The sequence below is a fragment of the Nelumbo lutea genome, chromosome 6, assembly GCF_056320005.1.
Source record: "Nelumbo lutea isolate HS-2025 chromosome 6, American lotus-T2T, whole genome shotgun sequence".
In the NCBI taxonomy this organism is placed as follows: Eukaryota; Viridiplantae; Streptophyta; class Magnoliopsida; order Proteales; family Nelumbonaceae; genus Nelumbo; species Nelumbo lutea.
Window position 1 is genome coordinate 26,519,976 of NC_142689.1, and position 11,538 is coordinate 26,531,513.

At 37.7% G+C, this 11,538-nt stretch overlaps 1 pseudogene across 8 annotated transcripts; it reads left to right on the forward strand.

The window, feature by feature from the left end:
- Positions 1–1,344: 1,344 nt before the first annotated feature.
- On the forward strand, positions 1,345–11,263 carry LOC148848093 (F-box/kelch-repeat protein SKIP30 pseudogene; annotated as a pseudogene). Of its 8 annotated transcripts, XR_016100786.1 has the most exons (4): positions 1,448–1,654; positions 2,707–2,765; positions 7,638–7,685; positions 9,770–11,263. The product of XR_016100786.1 is annotated as an F-box/kelch-repeat protein SKIP30 pseudogene, transcript variant X8 (transcript). The 8 variants fall into 8 exon arrangements; XR_016100785.1 differs by lacking the exon at positions 7,638–7,685 and having other exon boundaries at positions 1,345–1,654; XR_016100782.1 differs by lacking the exon at positions 7,638–7,685 and having other exon boundaries at positions 1,385–1,706.
- The last annotated feature ends 275 nt before the right edge of the window (positions 11,264–11,538 follow it).

Here is an 11,538-nt window from a genome sequence, read left to right on the forward strand (position 1 = left end):
GAATAGGCGAACTTAGGATTTTTTAGCCTTTCTCTTCAAAAGGCTAGCAGACTGGCAAACAAGTGAATTCATGCGAACTCACTGCCAGACTAGCAGTCTCTCCCTTCATCCCTAATAAGCCTTCTTACCTCCACTGCGCCTTTCGAGTTTCTAGTTTCCCCTTTCTTTCCTATCTGAGACTTAAGTTTTCTTTGTCACTCTCAGTCTTAGTTCTCTTCTTCCCCAACGGACCAATGGCCTCCAATGCTCCGCCCTCCGATCCAATCATCGACAACCTCCGATGATCGAGTCACCATCACCGACGTCCAACCAGGCGACCATCTGTCTCACTCTCTGTTCTCTCTCTCAGATTCTTCTTCTTCCCCAACGTCCTCCTCTTCTCTCTTAGTCTCAGTTACTCATCTCTCTCAATCTCTCATCCAATCTCAATCTTAGTTTTGTTCACTTTTCTTTACTCTCAATTTGCTAAAGGAAGGTTTATTCTTCTTCTTCTTTTTTTTTTTAATTTTTAGTGCATAAAAAACCAAAAAACTGAACTACGGTTAACCGATTGCATCGTTTCGATTTCAGTTCAGTTAGATTTAAAAACCAAACATGTCGGTTCAATCTAAAAAATTATCCCACAGTTCGGTTAACCGAACCGTAAGCACCTTTAGTTGAAACTAGTCGGCTCCATTCTCATTAAGCCTATTAAGCCTATCAATGATCTTTGGAAATTTGCAACCCAATCCGACATCTAATCTTATTATATCGAATTTGTATAATGCATTTATGTAATCATATTGAATTTGGATTTAACTCCACCTGATTTGATTAAAATCCAAATCCAATTATATTATAATATTTATTAATTTTAATATAATTATATTTAAAATTATAAAAATTAAAAAATTAAAATAAAATCGATAAAATCCAAATCCAATCCGATTACAATCCTAACCAGCGGAGCCCAGGCAAAGGCCAAGGGAGCCTTGGTCACGCAGCCCCATGCCCCCAAATTACCTACTTATATCACTACTATATGTCAAAGCTCTTAGCCCCATCCTCGCTCCTCCCCTAGTTGAGTATGGGGTCGAAGGTAATTTGGGCATGCTTCATTTTGACAAATGGGAGATAAAAGCATTTACACATTTTACTCAAAAAAAAAAAACATTCATTTTCAAAAGGACGAAAGTGCCCATTTTTATTATTATTAATTTTTGAAGACACCATTTTTTATTATTATAATGGGATATGCCCTACAATTTATCCAGATGGAGTGTACCCAAATAGGTTCATCACACGACTAAATGACGAAAATAACCCTCACACACGAATATTCGCTCTTGTTTTGGGTGTAAGCACGGGTTTAGCACCTCAACTCAGCGGCCCATTACCGTTACGTGAAAATTTGGAAATCCTCTCTCCATTCCATATTTTCATTCCATTCCTATTCGCCTCCCTATCTATCTATTCCCAGAAGTCCAGAACATGTAAAACGCTTATGCGCATAACTTCAAACGCAATCCAACGCTACTTCTTCCTTCTTCTTCTGCTTCACCTTTAGAATGCTCGCTCTCTTTTCTTCGACCAATCTAGAACAGAAGATCTGAATCACAGAGGAAAGGAAACGCCTTCTTTAAAATATTGTTTTATTCGTCAGTCGGCGTTCGAGGTAGAAAGCCTTTCCCTCTCCCTCATTGTGAGACAGAAGAGTAAAGATTCTAGTAGGTTGCCTGCCATTCTTTGCTCAAATTTCCTCCAAATTCTCTTTTGTTTCTTACGCTTTTCTAGAATCACTGGGTACCCATTAATTTTTGTAGCGAATCTCAAGTGGGTTTTATGCCCAAAGTGCATAATTTCTGAATAGCAGTTGTTTCTGTCAGAGAGAAAGAGAGAGAGAGAGAGAGATGAAGAGTCTTTATGCATGTGTGTACTACGTAGTGCTGGGTGTTAGGGTTCTGCAGTTAAACCTGTTAGGTTTATGTTTTGATCTCTTCTGGCTTATGCAAGAAGCCAGAAGGCGTCTATGAATTACAGATGTGGATCTCCGGATGTGGTTGCAGTTCTAGGTCGAATTTTGATGTGTAACGAGTTGTTTTCTTTTTTTTCTTTTTTGTTTTTTGGGTTTCATGTAGCTCTTCTTGTGATGACCCGTGCATCTCATTTGATTTTTTTGGGTTCCATATTTGGAAATCTTTGTTTGTTCACCATGAATTTGCTTTTACTAGGTTTTCAACATTTTCTTGGTAAGAACTAGGTCTTTCAACATGGATCAGGAAATTTATGGCACGGCTATGTATTATGCTGTTATTTGTGGTTGGAAATCCTGTTCCACAATAGAAATGTCTTGGTTATTCTGATTTTGATTTTAGCTACATCCACTTTCTTTATATTCTTTTTTCCTTTCCTTACCTTTGAAAATACCTGTTTATACAGTGGATTCTGTTAATGATGCGAGATTGAATATTCCCTATAATGGAATTGCTTTAAGAACACGTTATTTTTTGGTAGAGTGTTAATGAAGCTGATTGTTGATGTGCACGTGTCATTGGATGATTCTGCTTTTATAATGACTTGAGCATTCAATAATTTCAAATGAAAATGCAGGATTCGTGTTCCTTTATATGCTCTTTTCTGCATAAATTCATTGTTTGATGTGATGGATTTTAGGAAATATGTTTTAAATATCTCAATCCATAATTTCAATAAAAGTGCATTTCGCAGATTGATTGGCTTTGTAAAGAATATTTTGTAGAAAGAGGGGCACTTTCAAAATCAATAAGGTTGGTTTTACGAAGTCTGATTAATTTCTTTCTTGCCTTGCTAATCTGATATGATAGGTTAAAAATCCAGATAGTTAGTCCTGCTAAGTTTATGTTCAATATCACTCCCACTAATCTCTAGTAGTTTTCTTTTGTATTTTTTCCACCATTTATAATTTTGTATACTCTACTAGTGTGAGATTTGTGTTCGAGATTACATGCTTTAGACAGTAGTTTATTTTGCAAATATGAACTCTTCCTTCAAAACTGTCCATGTTGTACAAATTCTCTTCCTATAAATTTCTGTAGTAACATGCAATTGGCACTAATTCTTTGTCCATACTACAGCTTCTATCTGACCCCCATTTTTTCTGTATTGTATCTGGCTTCTTAGAAATCCATACAAAATTGGCCCTTTATTTAGTTGCTTTCTTTTGTCTAAACAGCATGCACTGGACATGCCACTGTTTATTGAACTCACATTTCTGGTAGCTATTTCTTTTAATCATACAAGGTTCTTTAAAAGAAACCTATTATTAAACAACATTATTCTTTTCCTTTCTTCATTACTTCATAGCTCCTTGGATTCCCATATAACATCAGATCAATTGGCAGTATTAGTGATGATTAAACTTATAGTGCAATTACTGCAGTGGTTTGTTTGGATTCTACCTGTGTCAACAATACTGGTCACTTCTCAAGGTTTAAACATATATTAACTTTGGTAGTAATCTATATTGGCCAGAAACAGCTAGGTATGGTGTTGGACACAGAATTTGCACTAAAATTTCAAGTATCTGACATAATATGGCATCTTTGTATAGGTATCTTGTATCATAGGTCGTAATTGGATGCTGGGGATTTTATTTCTTTTCCACTGGCCGATTGATTACTAATGTCACAAATAAGGATAGGTTAATAACAATGACAATACTCTTGTATTCCTTATTTATATTCCTAGTTTATTATATATTGATTTCCCCTTTCTCTCTTTCTTTTCTTAACTATAAGTTCTTGCTAAATTTTAGATTTAGCATACTCTTATTTTTTGCATGCCCTAAATTTATTTATTTCTTACGAATCTCTACAAGCATTTCATATGCATTGCCCTCATGTTTTTTTCCACAAGTGTGGCTGATATCTGTAACTAAGCGAAGCTTTCTGAACTTTTCTTTTTCCTGTACATTAATTGAAGTGTCAAACCTTAAATTTTCACCAATTCATATGGTATTTTTTCCCCTTTCTGCTGGTTAGAGTTTTACCTCTCCCCTATATTCTTGACTGAAGGTTTGGATTTCTTTTTTTTTTTTTTCATTTCTTTGAGTGATGTCAAGGCTTTTATTAGGTGAAAAGCAAACAGTATTAGAAAAGGCCAGATTTTGGTTAAGATGGTATTTTGTATTTTAAGTTTTTGATTACCGTATACTATATTACTAATGCCATATTTTATCCTGCTATTTAAAATGTTGATTTTCTTTGCCAATTCCAGGGGCCATTGCTTGTTGCAATGGTAAAATCTTAGGCTGACAAGTGTGAAATTGAGTTCAAGTCTGAGAGCGGCCCCTTTGTGTAAAAATATGCCAAACTTTAGTCTGAGTCCACTTCTGGGATCAATATGAGTGATGGCCCTTCTTATTTCCTTTGCTAATCTCCTCCCACTCCCAGTTCTGATATCAGATATTTTTAGTTCTCTCAGACTTGCAGTATCTTTTTGTTTGATGCTACCATTGCATTTTTCTTTTTCCTACTGTCCACCAACACATAACATTAAATAGTACCCATTGTTTCCTTGCATTTTTTGTTATCTTTTACCTTCTTGATGTACTTTTTTTTTTTAATAAATAAGATGAGCTTTTATTAGACTTTAAGATAAGACTTTACAAGCATCCCTTAGAGAGGCACGAGATGCTACCTCTCTATAAAATGCAAGGAGCAAAGAAAATTACAATGGAGCCCAAAACAATACATCCCTATTCACCCCTTGCTTAGCCAAAGCATCAGCCATCTCATTTGCAGATCTCCTCACCCATTGTATCCTGAGATTCATATTCCTAGTAAGCCACTTAAACTTCTTCATTTCATTTCTGTAGCACCAGGTTATAGAGTCCAGGTCCTTTAGACAGCCCACCACCACTTTTGAATCCCCTTCTATCACCAAATTTGCTAACTGTAACTCATTGGCAATCTGCACCCCTTGTAATGCTTCCAGCAACTCTGCTTTGAGAGAGTCACCCAAGCCCACGGGGCTGGAAAACAAGGCTATAAGTTTACCTTCTAAATCTCTCAATACCCCTCCTATACCCGAGGGGCCTGGATTTCCTTGGCTGCTCCCGTCGAAATTCAGTTTAACGAAGCCTTCCATTGGAGGTGACCATTGCATCTCTACACGTTCCTTTCTTGAAGAGATTTTTGCAATTACTTCCCATTCCTCCAAACATCACCAATGGGGAGAATTGGGAGAACAACTCCAAGTCCTCACCCAATGGGCCACCCTGACCATTGCACAATCCCTAACAGCTTCTTTGTGTCTCTCTTTACCTGAGAAGATCCTAGCATTCCTTTCTTCCCATATAGTCCACACCACAGCTGCTCTAACACATCTACACATTATTCTTCCCCTTTCTTTGGGCCACAAAAACAAAGAAGGGTTGAATAGCATATTGACCTCTGATGGTGAAGTCCACCTGCACCCAAACAAAGAGAACAATGAAATCCAAATCTCTCCAATAAAAGGACAAGAGATCAGTAGGTGATAGCAACTCTCTTTATTGGATTTGTAGTATGCACCAATTAGGAGAGAGACAAGAATTAGGCATTTTATTTTGTAACATATCTAGAGTATTAATCTTCCCATGCACTACTTCCCAACAAAAAGCTCTTACTTTGTAAGGAATGGGTCTACACCAGAATTCTTTAAAGGGAAAGGATGGAGGGTCTGAAGAGATGCACAAAGTCTTAAACAGAGGCATAAGAGAACAAACCCTTAGGATGGGGCCCAAATATGCTTATCAGGTTTGTCAGGGTCTAAATTGACATTTTGATGTATTTGTAAAATTTCCGAACAAGCTGAAACTTCACTGTCTCTTAGGCCTCTCCGAAAGCCAAAGTCTCAATTGGGGCCCACAGGGAGTAAAGGAGGAACGATACATTTAGACATGTTCATTTTTATACAGGGATACCAAATATAAGGTAGAAAAGAGATCCTTCAGCAGACTACAGCCAACCCAAGTATCCTCTCAAAATTTAACAGAAGCCCCAAAGCAAACATCATACCTGACAAACCAAAGTAGAAAAGGCAAAGTGCGATGAATGGCTTTCCACTGAGAGACCAATGTGGCCCTGTTAGATACTCCTGCTTCTTGTTTCGGTCTAGGTAATAGAAATTAGTGCCTCATCACATAAAACTTTGGATATTTGAGATAATAGGGTTCAATTTCTTTGTAGAGAAAACATGGCATATGAATTTAATAAGGTGGTGTTTGAAAACCTAGATACTTGCCACCCATGTCTAAAAATAATTGCACAAGTGGTTATCCCCCTTTTAATGTGTTTGGTTATACCCTAAAAGGTTTAGTTATATCTGAATTTTTCTCTGATCAACAAGTGATTGAATCACCACTTATCATATTTTAGCTGTGCATATTAGTGCTTCCTTTACTCCTAGCCTTCTAAAGATTTCATAATGACAAGAATACCTTGTACATATGTTCAAAAAGAATAAATTGCAATTGTCACTCTGGTGAAAGTTCCAGCATGATAGTCTAATCAGACTTCAGAATTCAGATGTAAAAGCTCTTATCTAAATAAGATCTAACCTGACATTAGAGTTGTCATAGTTTATACTTTCAAATGCCTCCTAACTGGGTTATTATTTGCATACTTGTTCAGCTACTGATGATATTTATAGAGTATTAGGCTAAGGCTGCATTTGGCATTCCTTATTTTAAGGACTTAATCTCTTTTTTGCAATTAAAATGCCCTTATGAACACTGAATTTTTAACTGCAAAAAGGAGATAAATCCTTAAAATAAGGAATGCCAAATGCAGCCTAAATGAAGAAGTGGCTTTGAATACAAGATTAAAAGATGTTTAACTCTATTAATCTCTTAAAGCAGAAATCTGGTAGGGAAATATGGATGTAGGCCTTGTCATATATTTTTCCTTCTTAATAAGGAGAATTTAAAAGGGGATGTGCAAGCTGGATATCTTTCCTACAGAGAAAAAACTTTCCCACACCTGTATTTGATCATTGACTTGGCTTTTCTCCATCATTTAATATCAGGTGAACATCCTTATCAAAATGTACCTGGGGTTTTTGGAATTATTATTCCTTTTCAATAAAAAAGCTGGAATTCTGTGTTTGCATGAGGTTGCTTTGCCACTACTCTGGGGGCTTTTAAGTCTCTTTCCATCTTCTCATATGTTGTGTTTGGATCAGTGTTGCATAGACTCTTCTAAATGGATGATGCATCTGCGACTGACATGCATCAAATTCTGACACTATGGATTCTTGACATGTGTAACATTGAAAAGCTAATTTTCAGGATGAACACTATTTTTCATATTAAATGTTACTTAGTAACAAAGGCAAACATTTTAGACCCGTTTTTTTGTGGGTATACTATGTTAGATTAAAAAAAATGCGATTTGAATAGCCCTTAGTGCATGAGCAAAATAACCATTTTTGAGAGTGTTTGGAAAAACTAATAGTAGTGCACTACAACTAACAACGATTCAAAACTTAGGCTTTAACACTAGCATGCTCTAGCTTGAGAGTTCAGAAAGGATGCACTACTTCACGACTCTTTAGCCAGTTGTTTGGCTGCACTACTGTGCAAAGGCTTTAACACTAGACAATTAATATGTTCCTTGTTTGATCTATTTTCTTGCAAGGTGTCAATACGGCCATTTTGAAGCATGGCATGCTAGCACTCAACTTAGGTTAGGAGCTTTTTTCACATTGTTATTTTTTAGCCTTTTTTTGCAGTCTTATCCTGTGGAATTTGAATTTTGATAAAACAAGGAATTTTCATGGGCATTTTGTCCATGTTTCTCCAAGTTACGTGAAGCCTGTCTATGTATCATTAGCTCTTCTCTGATTTCATTAGTAAAAGTTATTGGTTCTGACTAAAGAAAGAAATGTTTTCCAAAAGTTTTTGTAAGAAAAGTTTTATTCATTGCTAAGATGTCGCTTTATGTCATGCAAGTTATACAAGGAGAAAATATAGGGAAATCTAGAATTAGTACATGAAAAAAATTTATGGGAAAGAGGTTGCTAGCTTTGGCCAGGTCAAAACAGATCTAAGTCTGTCTTGGATCCCTCCCCCCATTGGTTTTATAAAGTTGAACTTTGATGGCAGTAGTAGAGGAAAGCCTGGGCAATTTGGCATTGGGGGAGTTTTCAGGTATGAGAATGGGATTGTCTCAGCCATTTCTCAGGCCCAATTGGTGTAGGTGACTCCCTCAGGGCTCTGAGATCTTTGCGGTCCTCGGAAGGTGTTCAAAGGGCAAGAGAAATGAACATTAAGGAGGCTTATAGTTGAGGGGATTTGGAGGTGGTGGTAGGGTGAAAGAAGATTAGACTTGGTTATGAAGCTACAGTAATGAAGAGAAAAAATTCAAGTGGCTGGCTAAGGACATGTAAATAAAGTACAGTTGAGTGAAGATGTCTGCTAACTCGTTTGCTGATGGGTTAGCCAAGGAGAAGGGGTGATTAGGGAATCTCTATTCTGGGCTCAGTTGTAATCCTGGTTCTTTTCTTTTGGGGGGCTCTAGACTCTATTGGGGGAGCTAAGATAGTTTACCTCCCCTACTTTGTAATTAATTGTTCTATTTGCTTAGTGAGAGTTTTGTTATTTGATCAAAAGAAAAATATAGAACACATTTTCTTTTTAGCCTATCCATGTACATAGAATGGAACCAGTCAAAGAGGTTGGATTTGGTTGGGTTCTTTTGAGATACTAAAGCAACAAGAATAATGTGATATGAACTTACTGATAAAAAGTGAGATACCATGTTTGATCAGGAATGCTTACCATAGGTCAAGTAGCATTTTTTATTGTCTGTTGTATTGCTTAGGAGAACACTTCCAAGGTAAACATCTTATTGACATCTGATTGTGTTTGCTGATAAGAGGAGAAAGAGCATTAAATATAGTAGCAGTTCCAATGCTTAAATAAAATGTGATGCTCTGTATTCTTCATCTTGAATCGATTTTCTAGAACAACAACAAAAGAATTCATAGCACTACTGTTATTGTAAAAGTGGTGGCATTGGCATAACCTAATTTGCATAAGAGAAGTGGACATAGTAGAGTAGTGACAATGGTATGTTGTGCAAGGCATAAAAGCATCCAGGAATCACTAGTATAAATGAAGGCAGTCTCCAGAACAATAGAAAAAGGTTCCATAGAATATGCTCTAACGGCTCAAGGTTCCCTTTATTACATAGATGGCTTTGAGGAGCTTACCGACATGAATGTTCATGTTCATGATCTTCTATGGTTCCATGTATTTATATCAGAGGCAGAGTGTTGTTATGCATATGGAAGTTTTATAGACATGGGTTTTGGATGGAAAGAAGTTGGTAAAATAAAGTGAAAAAAAGCACGAAATTGTTTGTGGATCTGGACCTTAGATTCTAAATATTAATTTGAGTGGAAGATCTTCGTTAAGATTTTAAGTTGCTCCATTTCTTCCTTTCCATCTTTGCTTTTTCTTTGATAGGCCCCTTTGCCCTTTAATTGAAATTCAAACAACCACAATTTGATTTTCTACAAAAAATGGAAATGTTTATATCTTCCACTCCAATCAAAGCATCTGTTTATCCACATGAGCTAAATAGATTATATTATAGAAGGTAAAATGTTACTAAATTAATAATGAAGTTATTTATTAGTTCTTTTGAGTTGAGAGTTAGAATCCTCTTATTTCCTATCCAGAATAATTTCCTTAACAATAAGTTGTTTTTCAATATTTATTCTTTCCTATATTCTAAACTGAGCAATGGCATATTTGATGTTTCAGATTGTATACTCCATCATACAAGCCATCATTCTCCAATGAGAATCAATTGATTCTGTTATAGGAACCTTGTCATGTCCGGATTAATTGAAGGTCTCCCTGATGCAGTTGTTCTCCAGTGCCTTGCTCGGGTGCCTTATTACCTCCATCCTAAGTTGAAGCTTGTCTGCCGTTCATGGAGAGCCGCTCTTAGCAGACCTGAACTCTTGAAGGCCCGGCATGAGGTTGGGGCATTGGAGGAGCTTTTGTGTATTTCTGCATTTGAGCCAGAAAATTTGTGGCAGCTATATGATCCCCTCCGAGACCTCTGGATGACCATTCCTGTATTACCCTCAGAAATAAGGCATCTTGCACACTTCGGCGTTGTCTCTGTTGGGGGAAAACTGTTTGTGCTTGGTGGGGGAAGTGATGCTGTTGACCCATTGACAGGTGATCAGGATGGCATCTTTGCAACCGATGAGGTTTGGTCTTATGACCCCATTCTCCACCACTGGACCCGGAGAGCTTCTATGCTGGTCCCCCGTGCCATGTTTGCATGTTGTGTGCTGGAAGGAAAGATTGTAGTTGCGGGTGGTTTCACCAATTTCCGTAAGTCGATCTCCAAGGCTGAAATCTATGACCCAGAGAAGGACACTTGGGTCCCTATGCCTGATCTCCGTCTTACTCACAATTCAGCTTGCACCGGGATGGTGATCAGCGGTAAGGTGCACGTTTTACACAAGGGGCTATCAACAGTGCAGGTTTATGAGAATTCTGAGTGCAGGTGGGCAGTCGAGGATTATGGATGGCTCCAAGGTCCAATGGCTGTGGTCCGTGGGGAGCTGTATGTATTAAGTCACGGAGTTATTTTCAAGCAGTATAAGGAGCAAAGGTTGAGGAAGGTGGTGGCATCAGCAATAGACTTCCAAAGTAGATTTGGATTTGCAATGATTGGATTGAGGGATGAGCTCTACATCGTTGGTGGGGTGATTGGACCAGGCCGTTGGAATGTGGACATCAAGCCGCTATCTGATGTGGATGCTCTAATGGTTGGGACTGAGAGGGCAACTTGGCGCAGGGTGACGCCCATGACACAATGTCATGGTTCTATACTCGGCTGTACGGTGCTGAGGATTTAGGTCTAAACTTGTCATATTGACGTACTGCAACTAATGTTATGCTCTTCTGGTTCTGGGTTTTAGTCCTTACGGTTGGAAGATGGAGATGTAGTGGACTTTGAAGTTTGAACGTCAGCAACGGTTCTTTAGCTTTTCTTGGTGTTGAATGGTGTATAAGAATTGAGAGAAATTGATATTCAATGAAGCTACAGACCTTCATCCTACAAGTTCACTAGATTGGAGTCACTTAACTTGGTAGATTTTTCACGTTCTTTTTTTCCTGTTGCATATTCCAAATTTTCGATCTCCCTACGAACTATATCAGTTGTTATTTGTGGCTTTGTGCATTATTATATATACATAGTTCTCTAGCCTCTCTGTGGCGCTTAGTTGAAGAAAATAATGGTAGCCAGCAGGTAGGGTCTATGCTTGTGTTTAACGTTTTGGTAGGGAGGTCTATCACCTGAGAGAGCGAATATGGGATTGCCTTGAGAACACGGAACTAGTTTACAAGGCTCATTGAATAATGAATACGGGTCAAAAATTCGGATGAACCCCACTATGAGCTCCTGAGATCAAAACTCTACTGAAAGGTGAGAGTTACTGGTGATATATCAGCGCAGGAAGAATCCATCAAAACATTCAGATCACAGCATTTGGCAAATAGCCGTGCAT